This window comes from Taudactylus pleione, unplaced genomic scaffold (genome assembly GCF_031769625.1).
Source record: "Taudactylus pleione unplaced genomic scaffold, aTauple2 ptg000472l, whole genome shotgun sequence".
Taxonomy (NCBI): domain Eukaryota; kingdom Metazoa; phylum Chordata; class Amphibia; order Anura; family Myobatrachidae; genus Taudactylus; species Taudactylus pleione.
Genome location: NW_028284874.1, coordinates 486263 through 509562, shown reverse-complemented (window position 1 = coordinate 509562; position 23300 = coordinate 486263). Strand labels below are relative to the sequence as shown.

General features: G+C 45.9%; 1 protein-coding gene across 1 annotated transcript in view; it reads left to right on the top strand.

Moving 5' to 3' along the window:
- Positions 1 to 22611: 22611 nt before the first annotated feature.
- LOC148503990 (progonadoliberin-2) overlaps positions 22612 to 23300 on the top strand; it is a 51149-nt gene continuing 50460 nt past the window's right edge. The window contains exon 1 of the mRNA XM_088448927.1: positions 22612 to 22901. The gene's annotated coding sequence lies outside the window, so the exon portion shown is untranslated. The remainder of the gene's footprint in view (positions 22902 to 23300) is intronic.

Here is a 23300-nt window from a genome sequence, read left to right as displayed (position 1 = left end):
TTCCAGGTGATACAAATTGATTTCATCCAATTACCACCCTGCAGGAATCTTAAGTATGTATTAGTGTGCACTGATGTATTTTCTAATTGGGTTGAGGCCTACCCAGCGGCCACTAATACTGCTGCGTTTACTGCCAAGAAAATAGTTCAGGAATTTGTATGCAGATACGGTATTCCTAAAATCATCGAGAGTGACAGGGGTACTCATTTCACAGGTGATGTTTTTCAAAATATGTGCAAGCTGATGGGTATTAATAGTCGACTTCACACCCCCTACCGACCGCAAGCCAGTGCCAAGGTAGAGAGGATGAATGGGACTATTAAAAATAAGTTAAGTAAAATCATGGCAGAGACTGGACTAGGTTGGCCAGAAGCATTACCGTTGGTCCTGCATAGTATAAGGACCACTCCCAGGCCCCCTCTAAATCTGTCTCCCTTTGAAATACTGTTCGGTAGACAACCTCATTTGATTATAAGTCCACAGGAAGATTTGAAAGGTAACAACGAGGTAACTGTAAAGTATCTTATATAAATGAGTAAGCAGTTAAAACAACAGCAGCAGAAACTGAAATTGTTGTCTAATGATATGCCTGAAACTAGCTGTCATGATGTTGAACCAGGAGAATATGTTATGATCAGAAATTTCTTGCGTTCAGGTTGTTTGACTGATCGGTGGGAAGGTCCGTACCAGGAGCTGCTGACAAGTACTACATCTTTGAAGGTGGCTGAGAGAGATACGTGGGTCCATTCCACTCACTGCAAAAATGTCAACCAACCGGTGGAGAAACGAGTTGGAGACAAGGCTGATAGCGGGGACCTGTCGCTCGTGAGCTTGTTCCGGGAGGATTGAAAAGGTCATAGTGAGATACCTGAACTAAAAGAAATGTGCAGGTCTTGTTGTGGCAATGGACGGGCCTGCTGTGTTCATTTTCATATTCTCTTTTAGAGTGTTCACCATCCTGGTCGGTTCGGGAATGTCCGGTTTCTGTGATGGGGGACCGATTGTGGAGAGGGGAGTTGATGGCAGTGCTGATGGAGTGGAGTCAGAAGGAGTGCAATGCCAATCAGGGGAGTGTCTGACCAATCTTAGTACTGTTATTGTTAAGAGAGCTGTTATTCCGGATACTTGGGGATGGTGTGGAGGTTTATCGTCTGAAGATTCCTGTATTTGTGAGCTTTGTGGGTCCCTAGTTGATGAGAACTGTATCCAACGGTGCCAACCTAAATATATTCCGTACTGGGGTGGGTATCCTTTAGAGGATTATCATAGCATGGTAGGCAAAGTGTTAAATCAAACTGATTGCTGGGTGTGTTCACATGTGCCACAGGGACAGCATAATGTAGGGTTGGTGCCATTTCCGCTGAATATCACGGAAATTTTAGAATTACAAAAAGGGAAAACATTCCTCTCATCCAAACCACCTCATTTCAATTCCAAGTAGATAGATCACTTTTGTGTTTAAACATAACCAACCCCAATAAACCCAGGAGTTGGGAAGTGACAGGGAATAATTAGACGATGACCTCCTCAAAAAGAGCTGATAATGAGTCCATAAACCATGATCTGTTACGCTCAATTAAATCTAGTGGGAGACATTTTAGGTACCGGTATGCATTGAGTTCCACCAAAGAAATTATTGGTAAGGTGCCAGATGGTTATTGTGCTAAAATAATACAGCCAGAAACTTGCATGTACCAGATGGAAGACCCAGAAATAGGATTGTTTGCAAGGGAAATGTGCTTGATGATAATGATGCATACCATTCCTTATGTTCTCCCTGATAATGTATATTTTCTATGTGGAAGAAATGCGTATAAGTGGCTCTCCCCGAGTTCCGAAGGTTTGTGTTACCTGGGAAAAGTAGTCCCAGAAGTTATGACCCTCACACATGTTGAAATGCTTGGTATACATAAAAGCACACCATCACCATATCTTCACACACAATATGAACACAGAGGCAAAAGAAATATGATACCTGGTGACGTGCACAAAGCCACTCAGTTAATTAGTGAGACAACTGGCTTTCAAGTTTTAGTCGCATTGGATCCCACTAGGATCGCTCGGGGTACATTAAACTTTATATATATTCAGGAACTTGCTAAATTGATAGATAATACCACCGAGATGTACGATGACACATTCAGGTATACAGGGAGAGAATTGCAAGCGTACAAGAAAGAACTGGTGCAACAGTTAAATTATTTAACTGCTGTTACTGGAGGGTATTGCGTAACTTTGGCCACCCAATTTGGAGTAAAATGTTGCACCTATGTCACCAATGATACCAGCGACCATAAGGAAGTGATAGACTGAAAGATGGATGAAATTCTGCAGCTAAAATGGGAATTTCGTAAGAACCATAATGCTTCAGTGGCTGAAGTAGGGGAGAAGATAGAAGGATGGGTTTCATGGCTGAACCCAGTGAAATGGTTCTCAGGTCTAGGGGAATGGGTCCAGGAAGTGATCACCAGCATATGCAAATTCTTAATCCTTATACTGATTGTCATCATAATAATTGGCACATGTGTCCGGTGTGTTCCTATTGTGTTGAAGTGTGGAAAATGTAAAAATAGAGTTAAACGAAAGGACGAAATTATGATGGTGGTCAGTATGAATACCGAGGTAAATACAGAACTGCATTACAACCCTGAACTAGGAAATACCATCATTTAATGTATTATATTTAGACCTGCATAGAATGTATTATTGAAATGTTATTTTAAAACACCTCATATAATGTAAAGTCTGAAATTTCCCCTTCAAGACTGCCTTTATAGGACTGGTGTATCCCCACATGATCTTCCAAGATCCGCGGTGTGCGTATAATAGTAGTTTTATGTCCCCACCCAGAGACACATTAATGATGGATTAAGAACCACCTTGTGCCATCCCATAATAACACTAAATAGTATATAAATGTAAGCCTAAATTATATTTTAAAAATCAGATTGTGATAGCATGTTGTTCGCTATCAAAGGGTGGACTGTCGAAGCTGGATAATTGGCTGAGACAAGATTAGTTTAAAATTGGATCGCAGCGACGCCATTTGGAAATGAGATCGCAAGACGCCATTTTGCGAATGCCCGCCTAAGCGCAATTTTAGATAAACTCACACTTTAGTACATGTGGCGATATTACTATTAGCATCATGCGATTGCATCTTACACCATTTCTCATACACACATTAATATGCACAATAGCGCTGTTAACTAGTCGCATATTAGCGAATGCATAAGATTCTGTATGAAAACGGCAAATATTAGCTTCATGCACACGCATCTGCCCCAAGTTAACTAGCGTCTTTACATCAAACCCCACATACTCACACATTACATATTCACATACAAGGTTCCATAAGCTTTAAGGTATAAGATTCAAGTATGCACATTTATTATAATTGTTAGGAAATAAAGATTATTTCATAACTAAGGTTTTATACGTGATAAGTAAGCCATGTTTGGTATTGTACTGATGCGTACTCTCTCAACAGTATTCCCGTAATATCGATGGAGAGATCACAACATGCATTCTCAACTTATGGACCGCAGAGACTTCAAGCAACAAAATGTACATTATATGAACAACTGTTAGGATTTGCATGAGGCGGGAAACCAGAAACCACCAGTTGTTAGAGGCTGGACTGTGTCTATTTGAACCAACCTGTTAAATGCCTTGTAACATATGCCCTCTCCTTTAGGACCAATGGTATTAGCAACAAACTTCTCTATTGTGTTGTTTATTCCTGGGGGGTATAAATATGTGTGCTCTGACCCTGGGTTCCTAGTCTTCGTGCTGAATGCTGATTGACGAGGGGTTTCTTGCTGATGCCTACATCTGGACCAGAGAGCGCTGCGTATGTATAACTGTACTTGGGTCTGTATAATTTCTTTGCGCTAAGATTATATGAGGATCATAGCGTGTAACTGCTGTACTTTTTACTTGAGTAATACTTTGTGCTTTGGAACCACAGGTTCTAGGTCTGGAGTCTTTATTTACTGTATGACTGCGTACGCAAAATAGTGTCATCCTTAGAGATTTATAGGAAGGATATTAGAAGGTATAGGCAGGGGTATTCATAAGGTTCAAAGTCAGTATCGTTAGTCAGGCACATCTGCGTTTCTCTAGCCCCCCCGTTACCTCCCCCAAATACTGCCTACCTGTCAGTTTGCCAGTGAATCCTCTGTGTGTGCGTGACCGCAAAACAATCGCCGTGCCCGCGCAGTGCGTCTTTCAGGCATACGCAATGGCTAGCAATTGCTCAACCACGTAAATATATCAGCTTGGCATGCGGATCAGAATCACTTACTGTCTTATACTGTGGTAAATACAGAATGAAATCTGATGGCCTCCTGCTACTGAAATAAAGCTTCTGTCATTTTCTAGCTCTGAAATGATAGACGTTACCTGACAGAAGAAAGACACCGCCCCTGATAACCATTTAATTCAGGTATAATCACATTGCTTTTGCTTACTCAGGAACAGCAATAGGTTTATTCTGAGAGAGAAAAGAAATCAATCAGTGTTTGTGATGTGCAGAGCGCCTGTGGCCTTGTTGTGACATCGTTGATGTATGAGCAAATCAGCGTGGTTGTGAGTCGCACGCTGTGACAGAAGTGTAAACACGCTGATGGCGAGCAGAGGGGCCGCCTTCCACAGGAGCTGAAATTACAGTAAACAGGCCAATCAGCTTCTAGCTGTCATATATCTAGCACAGTCTATAAAATGGCAGCAAGATGCTGATTGGTTGCTATGGGCAACTACTTCCTCTTCAGAAATCTTGATACATCTCCTCCACAGTATGTGTCTGATATGAGAAGGGATTTCCCTGGACTAGGCATATGGAACTTCAGAACCATGTTACACCACAATACACTTTGGAAACCAGCACCAAGCTTTATAAGAGTCAGATGCCACCAAACCCAGTGCCCGGTTAACTCGTACTGGGTGTGACAGTCACCGCTGCTGGGGCCCTACTCTGTTATTTCTTCCTGTAGGCAGGCAGTGTGCTATAGGAGGAGCATGCTTATCTCAGTGCAACATAATCAACAATCCCATACACAGCACCACAATACACATACGTGGTTCTCACAGTCTGTGGGGCATACATGCCTACTCTCCCTGGAGTCGCGGGAGGCTCACGATTTTTCGGATAACCCCCGCACACCCGAAAAAGTAGGCATATCTCCCGCATCCCATCCGCGTCATTTAGCCCCGCTACTCATCGTGAACCTGCAAATTGCGGGCTTTCCCGCAAAAGGACGGGGCCTAATGCCAGCTGTAGCCTGGCTCTGCCCACGAAGCCGAGATGACCAGGTTGCTCCCGGAAAAGATAAATCAAAAATAGGCAAGTATGCTGTGGGGTCTGCTTACTAAGGGGCCTATTCATCATCACTTAATTTTTACAAAAGCAAGTGAAAAAGAAAATTTTCACCTGCAATTGTAAAAACTAAGTATTCGGGCCATTCATCACGAAGGTAAAGCAGGAGATATCACAGATATCTCCTACTTTCCTTCCTCTGGCGGAATGGCCCGCTGTCCCCATACACTAATATCACAGATACCTCCTACTTACCTTCCTCTGGCGGAATGGCCCGCTGTCCCCATACACTAATATCACAGATATCTCCTACTTTCCTTCCTCTGGCGGAATGGCCCGATGTCCTCATACACTAATATCACAGATACCTCCTACTTACCTTCCTCTGGCGGAATGGCCCGCTGTCCCCATACACTAATATCACAGATATCTCCTACTTACCTTCCTCTGGCGGAATGGCCCGCTGTCCCCATACACTAGTATCACAGATATCTCCTACTTACCTTCCTCTGGCGTAATCGCCCGCAGTCCCCATACACTAATATCACAGATACCTCCTACTTACCTTCCTCTGGCGGAATGGCCCGCTGTCCCATACACTAGTATCACAGATATCTCCTACTTACATTCCTCTGAAGGAATGGCCCGCTGTCCCCATACACTAGTATCACAGATATCTCCTACTTACCTTCCTCTGACGGAATGGCCCGCTGTCCCCATACACTAGTATCACAGATATCTCCTACTTAACTTCCTCTGACGGAATGGCCTGCTGTCCCCATACACGAGTATCACAGATATCTCCTACTTACCTTCCTCTGGCATAATGGCCCGCTGTCCCCATACACTAGTATCACAGATATCTCCTAATTACCTTCCTCTGGCATAATGGCCCGCTGTCCCCATACACTAGTATCACAGATATCTCCTAATTACCTTCCTCTGGCATAATGGCCCGCTGTCCCCATACACTAGTATCACAGATATCTCCTACTTACCTTCCTCTGGCGTAATCGCCCGCTGTCCCCATAGACTAATATCACAGATACCTCCTACTTACCTTCCTCTGGCGGAATGGCCCACTGTCCCCATACTCTAATATCACATAAATCTCCTACTTACCTTCCTTTGGCGGAATGGCCCGCTGTCCCCATACACTAGTATCACAGATATCTCCTACTTACCTTCCTCTGATGGAATGGCCCGCTGTCCCCATACACTAGTATCACAGATATCTCCTACTTACCTTCCTCTGATGGAATGGCCCGCTGTCCCCATACACTAGTATCACAGATATCTCCTACTTACCTTCCTCTGATGGAATGGCCCGCTGTCCCCATACACTAGTATCACAGATATCTCCTGCTTACCTTCCTCTGGCGGAATGGCCCGCTGTCCCCATACACTAGTATCACAGATATCTCCTGCTTACCTTCCCCTGGCGGAATGGCCCGCTGTCCCCAAAAACTAGTATCACAGATATCTCCTGCTTACCTTCCTCTGGCGGAATGGCCCACTGTCCCCATACACTAGTATCACAGATATCTCCTGCTTACCTTCCCCTGGCGGAATGGCCCGCTGTCCCCATACACTAGTATCACAGATATCTCCTACTTACCTTCCTCTGGCAGAATGGCCCGCTGTCCCCATACACTAGTATCACAGATATCTCCTGCTTAGCTTCCTCTGGCGGAATGGCCCGCTGTCCCCATACACTAGTATCACAGATATCTCCTGCTTACCTTCCTCTGGCGGAATGGCCCGCTGTCCCCATACACTAGTATCACAGATACCTCCTGCTTACCTTCCTCTGGCGGAATGGCCCGCTGTCCCCATACACTAGTATCACAGGTATCTCCTACTTACCTTCCTCTGGCATAATGGCCCGCTGTCCCCATACACTAGTATCACAGATATCTCCTACTGACCTTCCTCTGGCGTAATCGCCCGCTGTCCCCATACACTAATATCACAGATACCTCCTACTTACCTTCCTCTGGCGGAATGGCCCGCTGTCCCATACACTAGTATCACAGATATCTCCTACTTACCTTCCTCTGACGGAATGGCCCGCTGTCCCCATACACTAGTATCACAGATATCTCCTACTTACCTTCCTCTGACGGAATGGCCCGCTGTCCCCATACACTAGTATCACAGATATCTCCTACTTACCTTCCTCTGACGGAATGGCCTGCTGTCCCCATACACTAGTATCACAGATATCTCCTACTTATCTTCCTCTGACGGAATGGCCTGCTGTCCCCATACACGAGTATCACAGATATCTCCTACTTACCTTCCTCTGGCATAATGGCCCGCTGTCCCCATACACTAGTATCACAGATAACTCCTACTTACCTTCCTCTGGCATAATCGCCCGCTGTCCCCATACACTAATATCACAGATACCTCCTACTTACCTTACCCTGGCGGAATGGCCCGCTGTACCCATACACTAATATCACAGATATCTCCTACTTACCTTCCTCTGGCGGAATGGCCCACTGTCCCCATACATTAATATCACAGATATCTCCTACTTACCTTCCTCTGGCGTAATGGCCCGCTATCCCCATACACTGATATCACAGATATCCCCTACTTACCTTCCTCTGGCGTAATGGCCCGCTGTACCCATACACTAATATCACAGATATCTCCTACTTACCTTCATCTGGCGGAATGGCCCACTGTCCCCATACATTAGTATCATAGATATCTCCTGCTTATCTTCCTCTCCTGGAATGGCCCGCTGTCCCCATACACTGATATCACAGATATCCCCTACTTACCTTCCTCTGGCATAATGGCCCGCTGTACCCATACACTAATATCACAGATATCTCCTACTTACCTTCATCTGGCGGAATGGCCCACTGTCCCCATACATTAGTATCACAGATATCTCCTACTTACCTTCCTCTGGCGGAATGGCCCGCTGTCCCCATACACTAGTATCACAGATATCTCCTACTTACCTTCCTCTGGTGTAATGGCCCGCTGTACCCATACACTAGTATCACAGATATCTCCTGCTTACCTTCCTTTGGTGGAATGGCCCGATGTCTCCATTCACTAGTATCACAGATATCTCCTACTTACCTTCCTCTGGCGGAATAGCCCGCCTTCCCCATACTCTTGTATCACAGATATCTCCTACTTACCTTCCTCTGGAGGAATAGCCCGCTGTCCCCATACTCTTTTATCACAGATATCTCCTGCTTACCTTCCCCTGACGGATTGGCCCGCTGTCCCCATATACTAGTATCACAGATATCTCCTGCTTATCTTTCTCTGGCGGAATGGCCCACTGTCCCCAAACACTAGTATCACAGATATCTGCTGCTTACCTTCCCCTGGCGGAATGGCCCACTGTCCCCAAACACTAGTATCACAGATATCTGCTGCTTACCTTCCCCTGGCGGAATGGCCCACTGTCCCCAAACACTAGTATCACAGATATCTGCTACTTACCTTCCTCTGTGGAATGGCCCACTGTTCCCAAACACTAGTATCACAGATATCTGCTGCTTACCTTCCCCTGGTGGAATGGCCCACTGTCCCCAAATGCTAGTATCACAGATATCTCCTGCTTACCTTCCTCTGGCGGAATGGCCGCTGTCCCCATACACTAGTATCACAGACATCTCATGCTTACCTTCCTCTGCGGAATGGCCGCTGTCCCCATACACTAGTATCACAGATATCTCCTACTTACCTTCCTCTGGCGGAAGGGCCCACTGTCCCCATACACTAGTATCACAGATATCTCCTGCTTACCTTCCTCTGGTGGAATGGCCGCTGTCCCCATACACTAGTATCACAGATATCTCCTGCTGACCTTCCTCTGGCGAAATGGCCCCCCTGTTCCCATACACTAGTATCACAGATATCTCCTACTTACCTTCCTCTGGTGGAATGGCCCGCTGTCCCCATACACTAGTATCACAGATATCTCCTACTTACCTTCCTCTGGCGGAATGGCCGCTATCTCCATACACTAGTATCACAGATATCTCCTACTTACCTTCCTTTGGTGGAATGGCAGCTGTCCTCATAAACTAGTATCACAGATATCTCCTACTTACCTTCCTCTGGTGGAATGGCCCGCTGTCCCATACACTAGTATCACAAATATCTCCTACTTACCTTCCTCTGGCGGAATGGCCGCTATCTCCATACACTAGTATCACAGATATCTCCTACTTACCTTCCTCTGGCGGAATGGCCCGCTGTCCCATACACTAGAATCAAAGATATCTCCTACTTACCTTCCTCTGGCGGAATGGCCGGTATACCCATACACTAGTATCACAGATATCTGCTACTTACCTTCCTCTGGCGGAATGGCCCGCTGTCCCCATACACTAGTATCACAGATATCTCCTGCTTACCTTCCTCTGGTGGAATGGCCCGCTGTCCCCATACACTAATATCAGAGATATCTCCTGCTTACCTTCCTCTGGAGGAATGGCCCGCTGTCCCCATACACTAGTATCACAGATATCTCCTACTTACCTTCCTCTGGCGCAATGGCCCGCTGTCCCCATGCACTTGTATCACAGATATCCCCTGCTTACCTTCCTCTGGCAGAATGGCCGCTGTCCCCATACACTAGTATCACAGATATCTCCTGCTTACCTTCCTCTGGCGGAATGGCCACTGTCCCCATGCATTAGTAGCACAGACATCTCATACTTACCTTCTTCTGCGGAATGGCCGCTGTCCCCATACACTATTATCACAGATATCTCCTGCTTACCTTCCTCTGGCGGAATGGCCCGCTGTCCCCATACACTAGTATCACAGATATCTCCTACTTACCTTCCTCTGGCGGAATGGCCCGCTGTCCCCAAACACTAGTATCACAGATATCTCCTGCTTACCTTTCTCTGGCGGAATGGCCCACTGTCCCCATACACTAATATCACAGATATCTCCTGCTTACCTTTCTCTGGCGGAATGGCCCGCTGTCCCCATACACTATTATCACAAATATCTCCTGCTTATCTTTCTCTGGCAGAATGGCCCACTGTCCCCATACAATAGTATGGGGACAGAATTAATAAAGCTACGAAAATATTATATTTTCGGAGCTCGACTGCGGGAGCATTCGCCATCTTCAGATGGTGAATGCTCCCGATACACACTCCTTTTGGATCCCTCCGCCCCTGCCTGGCTCCGTCCACCGCAAGTTGGGGCTCTTGTGCGCATGTGTGACCTGTAGGTCGCGCATGTGCACTCACGTCACTGCTCCGAAAAGGAGCAGTGAAGCCACTTGAGGGACAGATGATTTTAGGATCATCTGTCACCGCGCCGGATCAATGATAAATTGCTCCGGAATCCGGGGCGAGTTAGAATGTTAATTAACATCATGAATAGGCCGATAATTAACATCATGAATAGGTCCCTAAGCCTCAGATGGAGATAAAGTGGACGGAGATAAAGTACAAGCCAATGGCTAATGTTCCCACAGTCAAGCTCCGAAAATGTTGTATTTTCAACGCTTGATGAATTTAGGGCCTGATTCAGAGCCGAACGCTCTGACCAGAGCGCTCGCTCTGAATCAGGGCCCTCCTCCATGAAAATGGAGCGGCCTCCTGGCTGCTCGCATAGCTGTGGGTGACCACCCACAGCATATGCGAGCGTCCATGATGATGGTCGAGATGGTCTTGACCATCACGACCATCGGGCTTGCGACGGAGACCCTGCGGTAGGTTCTCACTGCCGCAAGCCCTGGAGTGATTTTGGCTCTATCAGAGCCAAAATCACTCCCACTGACATCACTAGTGATGTCAGTGGGGCCGGCTTCAGACGGTAGGCGTTCCCATGGGAACGCCTCCGTCTGGCAGGCACGCCCCCGGCACGCCCACCAAAGGGGGCGTGCTGTCAATCAACATCGACAGCACGCCCCCTTTGGTGCGAGACCCGGAGCGACGGAGAGACCGCCGCTCGCCGGGTCTCGCGCATGCGCACGACGGAGCTCCCTTCGTCGTGCGCATGCGCAGTGGGGTAACATCGACCCGCTTGCTAGCGTCCTGCGCTCGCGAGCGGGTCTGAATGACCCCCTTAGATCCTCATACTAGTGTATTGGGACAGCGGGACAGATCTGGAGTGAATGTAGGAGATATCAGTGATATCACCTGCGTTACCTTTATAATGAATGGCCCCAATTCTCAATCTCTACAAAAGTAGTTGAAAATTTAAATTTTTACCAAAAAGTTTGTAGAAATTAAGTGATGATGAATATGGCCCTTAGGCACTTATTCAATTCACGCTTTGCTAAGGTAAAATGACATTAGCAGAAAAAGAGGTCACCTGCCATTCCTTCATCCAGTCAGTGGATGGAATGAATAAATAGGGTGTTGCCATTTTATAAATTAGTGAATCAGAAACGGCCTTTCTGAAGTTCACCAAACATGGAGCCTAGCTGCGCAGAGTCTGTGCACAGAAGGGTGGTTAAGACACGTAGGCACACATAAGACAACAGGAGAATAAAAAAACGTTTGGATGATTGCTTGATTGTGGAAAAAAAAAAATTCTTGTTAGGTTTCCAAAATATGAATCCCAGGAAAACACCCATTTGTGTCACTTTAAGACATACATGAGGAAATGTCATTTTCTTGTTATCTCAAATACTGTAATACTACGTTGCTGCATTGCGCAGAGTGTGTTATTGATCACATAATTAGAATGCTGTACGATGGTTGTACTTGCTACTGTATTCTGTATTGTACACTGCTATATCTATTTTTTTCTTTTCCATTTTATGGTTACTTCTCCAGAGGACAATGGGCGTGATACAGAGATGGTTGGTAACGCAACCACGGTCGTAGCGCCCTCACAATTGTGGTTGTGTGAATAGGCAAATGCTAATCTCACCCTCCATTTTGTACAGGACGATGGGGTGAGGTGTGCGAGCGCTGAGAAGCCCACTTTCAGGCTGTGCGGTCGGTGCATTTGCGGTGGCGATTAGTAAACACACAAACATCGGCTCAACATCAATCGCACCATCAATGTTTGTGATAGCCTAGGGTCTACTCTAGCTACTCTCCTCACGCAAGTGTAATGCTGAATGCAGATTCCCGCATTGTGTGCGCAGGACTATTCCACGAATGTGCAGAACAGTTCCTGCATGATCGCACGCAGCCCCTGCTATGCCTCTGCCCGATTGACAGACAGAGGCACAAGGACGTCTGCCCCGTTTTCCAGGAGTAGCAAGGCCAGGGGCGCAGTTTCCTTATGCAAAGTTAGGTCAAGCTGGTCAGCCTGAGTAAGCTGAGGCTTGCGAGGCCCGGCACCATCTACCATCGTGACTAATGGTCACGATGGTTATCCTAGCCTGTGACCTCGGTCACAGTGCTGGTATCACAAATGCAGCAGGGGGTGTCATAGTTAGGCCCCCTGTACTCAATTGCAAACAGCATCTCTCACATTAGTTCATGTATGCGGAGTAAGTGTCTTCTGGACATTTCGCGCATGTGCAGTAGCAAAACGTCACTTAACTGCATAAATATCCGCGCTGTGTAAATCTCTGATTAAGGTCCAATATTAGGGAGATGTATCAATTAGTGTAAAGAATGTAGATGTTGCCCACAGCAACCAATATTCAAATAAATGATCACAGCAAATGATAATGGAGGTTAGGCTTGATGGCACATGAAAGCTAAGGGCATTTTATTTGTTAGTTCATCATACTCCTCCAAAACTAAATGCTTGGTTATAGATGAAGTTGTTCTTTCAAGCTGAGTAGAGTGGTGAACTGCAGGGAGCATGATGGTTTTATGCCAAAGATTCATCGGTTTTAGGTTCAAAGTTCTGATCTTACAGCTGCTTATTTTGTTCCTGAGACAGTGACAGTCCTGTAGATACAATGTTACACAATGACCGGCAATCTAAGTACTGACCCGGACTTCCATGACCTGGAACCCATCCATCATCCGTGGTCTAAGTGTATATCAATCATTGCATTGAGAGGGTTGAGGTTCCCTAAACACTCCATCATCTGATATGCGACAGCCCTCTATCAGTGCACGGTAAACAACTTAAACATTATCTATATAATAAGTGAGAAAGCATGTCTGTCTGTTTATTTGTCCTTTAAGCACGGCCAGAGTTTTGGACCTAGCTCCAGCAAATTTGGGAGGGTGGTGTAGTTTGACCAGGATTAAGTTTTTGCCTAGTTTTGAACTTTGTCAGGGCCAAGCATTTTCACACAAACCCTAAAAATGGGGACACTCTTAAATCACACAGAGTCCAGTGGAAATTCGCAGTCTGCCAAAAGCCTGTGAGATTGCAACAAAAGTATAATTTTAACCTCAGCCTGAGCAACCTTGATGACTCATGCAAGTTCATATTAAATCCAGATCCTCTGTGTTTGCGAGCAAGGGTGTAACTAGAACTTTGTGGGCCACATAGCAAGATCTTAAAAGGGCCCCCCAGAGGTAAAAAACACATACATTTGCCCCCACACAGAGCCCTTCTATGTTATGCCACACAGAGCCCATTTATGTTATGCCACACAGAGCACATTCAGGTTATGCCACACAGTAGTATCCCTTATATACATTATGCCATACAGTAATACTCCTTACACATTATACCACACAGTAATGCTCTTTACAGATTATAATACATTACTCTATAAAATAGTAGTGCCTCTTACACATCATGCCCCCCCCTACAACCTCTCTGTGTCCCTCCAGCAGCCTCTTGCCTCCCCCTTTGTGCCATCAGCAGCTATCAGGTGTAGATTTAGGGCTGGGCCACCAGCTAATTACAGATGGCGCACCATCAGACAGTGATGGTTCAATTTGAATCTAGCGCCGGTCCGCGAGCTCCGATTGCCTCGCGACCAGCTTCGCTGTCTCTCCATTACTGCTTGCAAGTGCGCCAGCTGTAATCAGCTGGCATGCCAGCCCTAAATCAAAATTGCTGACACCTGGGCCCCCCTCGATGGCCCTGACTGGACCGGCCCACCTTATGTGCATGACTTAGTGCCGGGTGGAGCTGTGGGTCACAGAGGCAGCTCGGGCACCATAGCAGCCACACCATGTACACCCAGGGTAGTTACGCCACTCTTTGCATGCATGTTAGCAAACTTTGGGGTCCTTTTCAGGATCAATAGAAAGGGGTTATAGGCAAGGATAATTTAAACAAATAAAGGCTGCAGGTGTACTTCAGGTACAGTCTTCAACCTGAGACTATGGATATCCCATAGTCTATAACAAAATAATGACATGGAGGCATATACATGGGAAAGGAAAGGTCAGCTTTATTTTAGAATTAAATTAACTACGTAAATAATTGTGCAAGAGGGAGAAAAGTATAGATAAAGTATGGTGGCAAAGAAAGAACGGCCCCACTCCACACAGGCCTAGATGGAAGGCCAACTGCCAACCCATCACCACCAATCAAGGTATCCACCTCCCACACCAATGACACAACAAAAAGGCTACCTGGACTGGTGGTACCACTGACCCCAGTAGGGTAAAATCAGCCTAACCCGTGAATTGGTGGGACAGCACCTCAAGATCTAAAGGCAGATAGCGACTGCTACTGTTCTTTCTTGCCAATCAAGGTTCCTAACCAAGAACTGCCCCGCTACCATACACTAATTCCGACTTCCTAAATCCCCCGAACTAAAGCTTCAATAAGCAGAATCCATCATCCTCATTAAGAGGAACACCATTGGGCTTAAAAAAAATGAACATCCCTAAATCTGATCAATGGATGAGCTATGACCTCATCACCACAAATAGGTCTCGGACACACTGTCCCAACACAAAATTGACCCTTCTCCAAGGAATGGGACTGAAATACCACTGGCTATTCAAATCCTGAAAGTGGAGGCTTGACAGGAGGAGATTCCGACCCCAGGTGGTAAGTATCCTAACCAACCCCTCTCCCCCTAACCCTCCCCTGGTGGTGCCTAACCCTAACACTCCCAGGGTGGTGCCTAACCCTAACTCACCCTGGGGGTGTCTAATCCTAACCCCCCTCTCCACCCCTAACCCTCCCTGGGGGAGCCTAACCCTAAGTCCCCCCAGGAGGTGCCTAAACCTAACCACCTCCACCCGCGGCGAACACTTACCTGGGTCCGGTCTCTTACTATCGGGATGGTGACTGTCGGGAATTCCGATGCTGGTATGTAGATAGTGGCATCTGCATTTTGCCCTGCGGTGGGATGTTGGCATCGGTATATCAACGGCTGGCATCTCGTCCACCAGGATATTGACTACATTCCCTTCTCCAGACCACATCTAAAACAAAACCACCTATCCACACCCACTATGGAATAATCTCTGCCCACGGCACCCAGTAAAAAGCCACCAAGCCACAATCCTCCCCAAATCACTAGAGATGGAGACCCTCAAATCAGAGAGCTACAGGATGTCCAATTGTTGCCACCAAAATGCATTTGAGCACCAATAGAAAACCAAAAGATTGATGAATAAACCGACAAGATCCAACTGTATGTAGCAAAACAGTACAGAATTGGACAACAAAAGGAAAGGGGAAAAGGGGGGGGGGTCTCATAACTTGACCTTAGGGAAAACACAAAAAACCCACCGGAGAAGACATGAGGCTGCAAGCTAAATTAATGGTGCCCACACAATGTCCTCACGATACGATTTTATGGCCAATTTCCTCATGAACTTTCACGGGAGCTCTCTTGCCGTCGTGATCACGATTTGGAGTTAAAAATTTCCAATCTGACTAAAGATCCATCTTGCAGCCAATGCATTGTATCCCAGATTGGCTAATCTGCCCTACAGCACTGCAGATCAGAAGATGCGATGTACGACGAGCGGGGACGCGCATCGGCATCGTGCTCATGAGTATAAACTCACGATTTGTACTTTTTTTACCCGATTTGTTGTCACGATTCGTTGAAATCGGCCAAATCGTGTAAAATATCGCTATGTGTGTGGGCACCTTATCACCAGTGGTACAAACAAAATTCCTCATGTACCCCCAGCAAAGGTGGCGAGCTCAAGTTAGGACATGGAAATCAAACTAGCAAAATCTAATGAACTACTTATGTACATTTGATTTCCAGACCACTCACATGAGTATTCGCGATGCATGACACAAACACGTCGCCATTCCAACAGGGCAGAATGATAACTCCAAAATGTTCTAGGTGCCAAATGATGCGCTAGCCCTTTTATACCGGCCCGATAACCTGCCAGACATAAGAAGAGCTGAACTCACCAATCTGACTGGCCGATGGGGCTAACTCCCGAAAATGCGACCAATCAAAATTACAATGCATCAACAATAGCGTTCTGAACACCAGGAACATGCCGAGCCCGAAACACCACATTAAACTGCAGGTAACGCAAAATAATTCTGGACAACAAATGAAGGGCTGGGAGAGAAAAGGCAAGCTGATAAATGATAGCATGGATCACAACCAGGTTGTTGCAACAAAAATGACTCTGCAATTCCTCAACAAAGGACCCCAGAGTTCAAGTAAAGCCATAATAGTGATGAGCTTGAGAAGGAGGAAATTCCTTGCCAAACCCTCCGATGTATAGTCGCTGGGTCAAGAGACCGGACACCATTGACCCTCAAAATAGGCCTCAAAGTTAGGCAAACCTGCTGTGTCTTTAACAGATGAATGCAATTGGGCTCCGCAAGGGCCACCCAAATGTGTGTCCCTTCATAGTTAGACACAACTTCCTTCCAAACCCTGAGGTCCCTCATCAGCTTAGCAGAAGGATGAATATAATGGTGCAGTTTACAAACATCTGCCATAGCCCACTCTAACTTTCAACTAAATAACTGACCCAGAATATAATATAGTGAGCATCGCAGTGAGCACCATATAATATAGAGAGCGTCGCAGCGAGCACCATATAATATAGAGAGCGTCACAGTAAGCGCCATATAATGCAGTTAGCCATGCAATAAGTGCCATAATGTAGAGAGCGTAGCAGTAAGCACCATATAATGCATAGAACATTAGTGACCCACATATAACTTATAACACAGATAATATGAACACACCCGTCTCACACACACATAGGGCTCGATTCTATTCAGCGTGATGTAAATAGCTCCGGGAGTTAGCTCCCGGAGCTATTCAATACACCGCGCTGACAAGTCCGACTAATGATTTCTTCTCTCATCCCTCCGGGGATGAGAAGAAATCCGACAAAAGTCCCGGCGCGAGGCTGTTTTCTGCCCTTAGCGCCGGGAAAACAGCCTCGCGCTGGGAAGTTAGGTCGGGGAATGCCCGTTATCGCGCCTAAACACCCTGATTAAGGCGCGATAATGATCCTTCCCCGACCTAACAGCGCGATGAATTGAATAGCTTCGGGAGCTATCTCCCGACGCTATTTACATCGCGCTGAATTGAATCGTGCCCATAGAATTAATACACCTCCCATATAATTACACACACTACATTAATATAACACCCCACCACAGAGAGTAAAAAACACTCCAACCTTCCCCTTCCCAGAAAAGAAAAAACAAATACACCCCTTCCCATTGCTTACAGATACCATTCTCCTAGTTGACATTGGCACTTACCTGTCCTAGAAGAGGATGTGTGGTCCCTGCTGGGCTCCTCCATGGCACAGGAAAGGATAGACTGTGACAGAGGGCTAGACAGGAGAGAAAGGGGCGGGACTCGGGATTAGGGGGCGGGGTCTCGGGCAGGGAAAGGAGTGTACATGTAGAATAGGCAGAGAGGGGTGGGCGGGGTCTCGGGCAGGAAAAGAGGTGTGTATATAGAATAGAAAGGAGGGGGTGGAGACTCAGGGGGAGGGGCTGGGTCTCAGGCTGTATAGTGACAGCCTGGTAAGGTAGAAAAAGGATAATAAGTGGAGGGCACCACTTCTTCTCCTCTGGCCAGGCCGTCTCCTTCTTCAGTACAGCCCGAGGCCAGCTGCAGTGCAGAGTACCGTAATAATGAGTCAGCTTGACTCATTATTAGTACTGCCCGACTGCTGTTGCGGGCCCCGGTGCAATGCACCGGCTGCACCGCCGATAGTTCCGCAGCCCCTGCCACCAAGCCGTGGGATGCCCCTAAGGCATTCCAAATGCCCTAGGTATTTGCCTGAGATGCCTATGCCTAGGGTCGGCTCTGACCCGACACATGGGGATCATCCAACAGGTGAAATTCAAAAGACCAAGCAACAATTGAACCTGATTTAAGGTAACTTTTCCTGACGCCAAAGCCCTAGGCAATGCGCCAGGAAGCTGCCCCACCTTCTCAGGGGGGAGTCAGCATAGCCCTTCCAAGGCATCGATCTCGATACCACAGAGGGACAGAACAGTGGAAGGCCCTTCAGTATTATAACAGGCGATGGGAGCACCGAACTTCACATACAATGAAAAGACTTCTGGTATGATGAGTAGACACCACAGGGATTCCGGAGGACCCACCAATAAGAAATAATTTAAGTAATGAACCACCCCACACTCCACCGTGCTGCTGGTGGTGCACCAATGTAAAAAAGTGCTGAATCTTTCAAAGGTATCGAGCAAACCCAAAGACAGGCACCTTCTATCCAGATAGAATCTGTGTTTCAACCGAAAACCCATGAACCTGAAAGAGGCACAGTGCAAAGTCAACAGCCAAAAGGCAGACTCACATCAATCTTAGCCATAAGAGCCCTGACCCCAAAGGACCTAACAATATCTAAAGCGTCATTAATTATCTGATATATCACTCGACACAGGTCCTCCTGAATTGTGTCGTTAACTGTAAACTGTGAAAATTCTGCGCCTTGTAACCAGTGGAAAAGATTCGCCTCTGAATGGCGGTGCAAAAAAGTGCAGAATTGGGGGTTTGGGGTGCAAAATTGCGGGAACACCCCTGCAGCCTTGGGACAGTCCCCCAAAGGTAAACTGCGTCAAAAAAAGTTTAACAAATACTTTTGATCCCCTCCACAAAGTACTTTCGTTTTGAGGATGAAAAAGTTCAAAGTTCGGGAACAAACTTGTAAACTAGCGAAATAGACTCCACGGGGGTCCCCCAAGTATGCCCCAGGTGTTTTTTTGATTGCAGGTGTTTGCTGAAGGTGTGTTTTTTTAAAACTTCACTTAAGCGATTTTTAACCATGCTTGCACCCATTTTCATGTACCCCAAATTTGCTGGGACTACTTATTTTTGCAAAAAAACCTGCTAAATGCTATTCTTCACCACTTGTGTAACAACGCTAAATAGCAGCAAATGAGAGCATTTAAGCACAACAAATACCTTCAGCAGGATCCCCTCATATCAGTGCACCTTTTGGGGGGGTGTCAGGCTTATTTCCCTAAATCTGACAGCACTTTTCACCTGTTTGAGATTCACCGGGATGCGTTTTCGCGTCCTTTGGAATTGAATAGGGCAAAAGCGGCAGCGCGCATGGAAAGTGTTTTTGCCAAAAACACACGATGTAGGCGGAAAGTTCGGCAGGCGAAAAGTCCGGGACTTTTTGCCGGTTAATTAAATACGGTCCTAAGTCGCAATGTTTGTGGCACGCCAATGTGGGCTATTTGACAAGATTTGAGCAAAGGTGAATGTCGACACATCTGTAACATTTTTTAATAATACTGCTTATTTTCTTGTCATTCAGATTCATATAGGGCCAAATTAACAATGGGGGGATGGCGATACAGCTCCAGTCTTCCACTGGCAGCCATGATAGCATGATGATGGCCGGCCACCAGCTATCCACATGGTCACCGATATATCATACTAGCAGATGTACCCGGTTCCATCCGGGTAGACCCAGTGGCATCACAAGGGGAGTGTGGGGATTGCGGGCCGCACCCGGGTGTCACATGCCGAGTGACATTAAGACATTACCTTCCCTCACCTGTGTACTAACACATTCCAATCCCTCACCTCTGTAGCAACACCTTTCCCTTCCTCGCCCATGTTGTAACACATTCAACATCCCCCTCCCTCACCTGTGTAGAAATACAATCCCTCACCTCGGTAGCAACACATTACCCATGCTCAACCCTGTAGTAACTTATTCTCCTCCCTTACCTCTGTAGTAACACATTACCTCCATTCACCTGTAGTAATACATTCAGCTCCCTCGCCCGTGTTGTAACACATTCCCTTCCTTCACCCTGTACTAACAGATATGGCAACAGCAATAACTGTCCAGGGGACATGTACTCTTGCAATGATTAAGAATCACGGGATAGCATGACTGTATTTTACCTGTGTGAACCACAATGAGAATGTTCCATAATGATTAATACAAATAAGATTGCACCGTTTAATATAGGATCCTATATTTTATGCTGTGTAATAGTTTTAGGAATTGGAGAGTTTGTAAGAACATTGCTCTGTGTCAACAGATGGCTTAAAAAGATTTAACTATTTAACAAGTCAGTAGAACACATGTATAAGTATTCAATCATATCACGGTAGAGGTGTCAGTATATGTGGGCAATTCTTTTAAGCCTGCCCAGATGTCATAATGTTTTACTCTGGTGCGCTGAGTTGACTCATCATCATTATCAGTGTCTCTCTTAGAAAAGGTCAGTTTTTTTCCTGGCAGCAGCATTTGCAGGAGAAACTGAAGCAGTAGACATAATTGTGTTATGTGCCAGTTGAGCAGACAATTTGCTCGCAAGGAGCTCTTTGCATCTCTTAAGATCTATGTTAGTTGGAAAGAATGAGATTACATAGGACTTAAACGTAGGATTAAGCATGGTTTCCAAAATGTAGTGATCCAATTGCAAGATGTTCCAAAGCCTTGTGTCCTGGCAAAGCCAATAAATAACTTAATCTACAAGTCCAACCTGCTTAGCAGAATCACTTTGTTTCATCTCCTCCTTCAGCTTCTCTAGTGGCTTTTCCAGTAGTTTATTTAAGGGTATGACCTGACTCAGGCTGACAGTATCTGAACTCACTTCATTGGTTACAACTTCAAATGTTTTCAGTGGTTTGCATTAAACCAAGAGTATTCTACAGTGTGCGGCAATAAGATAACATGACCCCCCTCTCCTTATGTCATTTCTTTCTTTGCATGCTGACTTTATTTAATGTTTTAATTATTATTATTATTATTATTATTATTATTTTGTATTCCTTATTTACAGTGCAATGGTCTGTGTAATTGAACATCATCATCATCATCAGTACGTAACTTGCTCCAGGTATTGACCACCACCAGAGTGTCTACTGGTCCGAGTTCCAGGCTTTGGGCTCCATCAAGGAGCATCCATATTGTCGTGGCCCAGAAATTAAGTTCACATGATATCATGGCATTGCGATGCAGTGGAGAATGACTTTGTCAGGGTTGTACAGGCCCCTAGATATGCTACTATTGACGATCCACAACAGATACCCTTTCTGGACCGTGTATGTGCTGCATATTTGCTCACTCTCCCGTAATATCCCGGAGACTTCTGAATCTTAGTTGGCTCTCCCGGACAGATACTGTGGTCAAGTCTCCTGGAACCCACCCCCCCCCTCGCTGTTGCCTGGTGCTGCTCACTTCACTTTGGAATTAGGCGACTTGATGACAATTGTACTGACCACTAGGCCGCGCCACACCCCTGCACCTCCCACCTGACTTCCCCCTCCTGTAGGGAACAGCCAAAAAGTCAGCAAGTATGATGTGCTGCTGTGTCCACTCCGATGCAGTTACTTGACCATGTCCTTACTGTGCTTGGTGTAGGTTTGCCCGCACATTTCTCATTCAGCCTCTATAAGGGTAAGGAGATATAAGCATTAAATGCGGTGGTGGACTCTACGTATAGAAGTATGCACAACCTATACCATCCCCCAGATGTTCAACATTCCCAAAATAATGTCAATAAATTCCCATGGTGGTCAAATGCCCAACTGTCTCATCTGCGACTATTAGTGATTAAACACAGGGCTGAAATGCTTATATAGAGTTAGACTGAAATAGTGACAATTTAGATTTGTAGAAATTAAAATAATCGGACAAAACGTTCTAGATCACATTTTCTCTCCAATGCAGCCGCCCGTCACCGCAAACGCAGCTGTAACCACTGACAATGGCCCTAACTAACTACATTTCTCTCTCTTCAGCCATCCTTAACCCTCATCTGATGTACCAAAGGATGCCCAGAGACCCGTCATTCTCCTCACCCGTACAGCTGAGTGTCCTCATTACCATGCAGTTAAGTTGGGCAGGGATATTCTCTTTCAGGCAATAAGCAAATATTGACATAGTATCGTCTTTCTGGGATTCATTCATAGATGCATCTAGTTTTACTGGTCCCCGATTCATAACCCAGAGCACAGCAGATTGCAGCTGAAACCACACACACACACACACACACACACACCACACACACACACACACACACACACTGCTCCTAGGAAAACCTTTACTTATTTCAGATATTAGCTGATTCGCAGCAGCAGCATCAGGGAGCGCCCAAGAGACCACACCGAGCAGCGTGATGGCATGTGTTGTGACTTAGAGCTGAATGTCTCTCTAATCAAAGAGCAGACCCCAGACGTCAGCAGCAGGCAGTCCCAGGAACTTCATCCCCATCCAGGCGTACGGAACGTATAAATACCCAGGGCAACGGCTCACTTATCAGTGAAGTCTTGTGGATCTAACCAGACATCTGCCAGGTACGTTCCGTCCCATATTTCTCATCATTGCTCACAGACTTTCCTGCAACTTCTCAGTCACTTTGCAGTCGGCTGCTAGATGCTTTTTAAAGACTAGCCTGGAATTAAATACAAGTATATTGACTTAGAAAATGTAACTTTTGTATGAGTGCAGCAAAGATATAATGCTAGCCGATATTTACTATCTGTCTGATAACGTATAATTACACAGTGCCAGGATATTTTGCTTTACAATTGGGAACAAAACAGTAATAAAACGAGACTGGAAAATAAGAGACAGAGAGGTAACAGGATCCTGCTTGTTGGCTTACAATGTGTAGATATTCAATTAATTATAAGTACAATAAAAATACAAGAGTACATAGATCGATACATAAACATTTAGTTATATATATATCT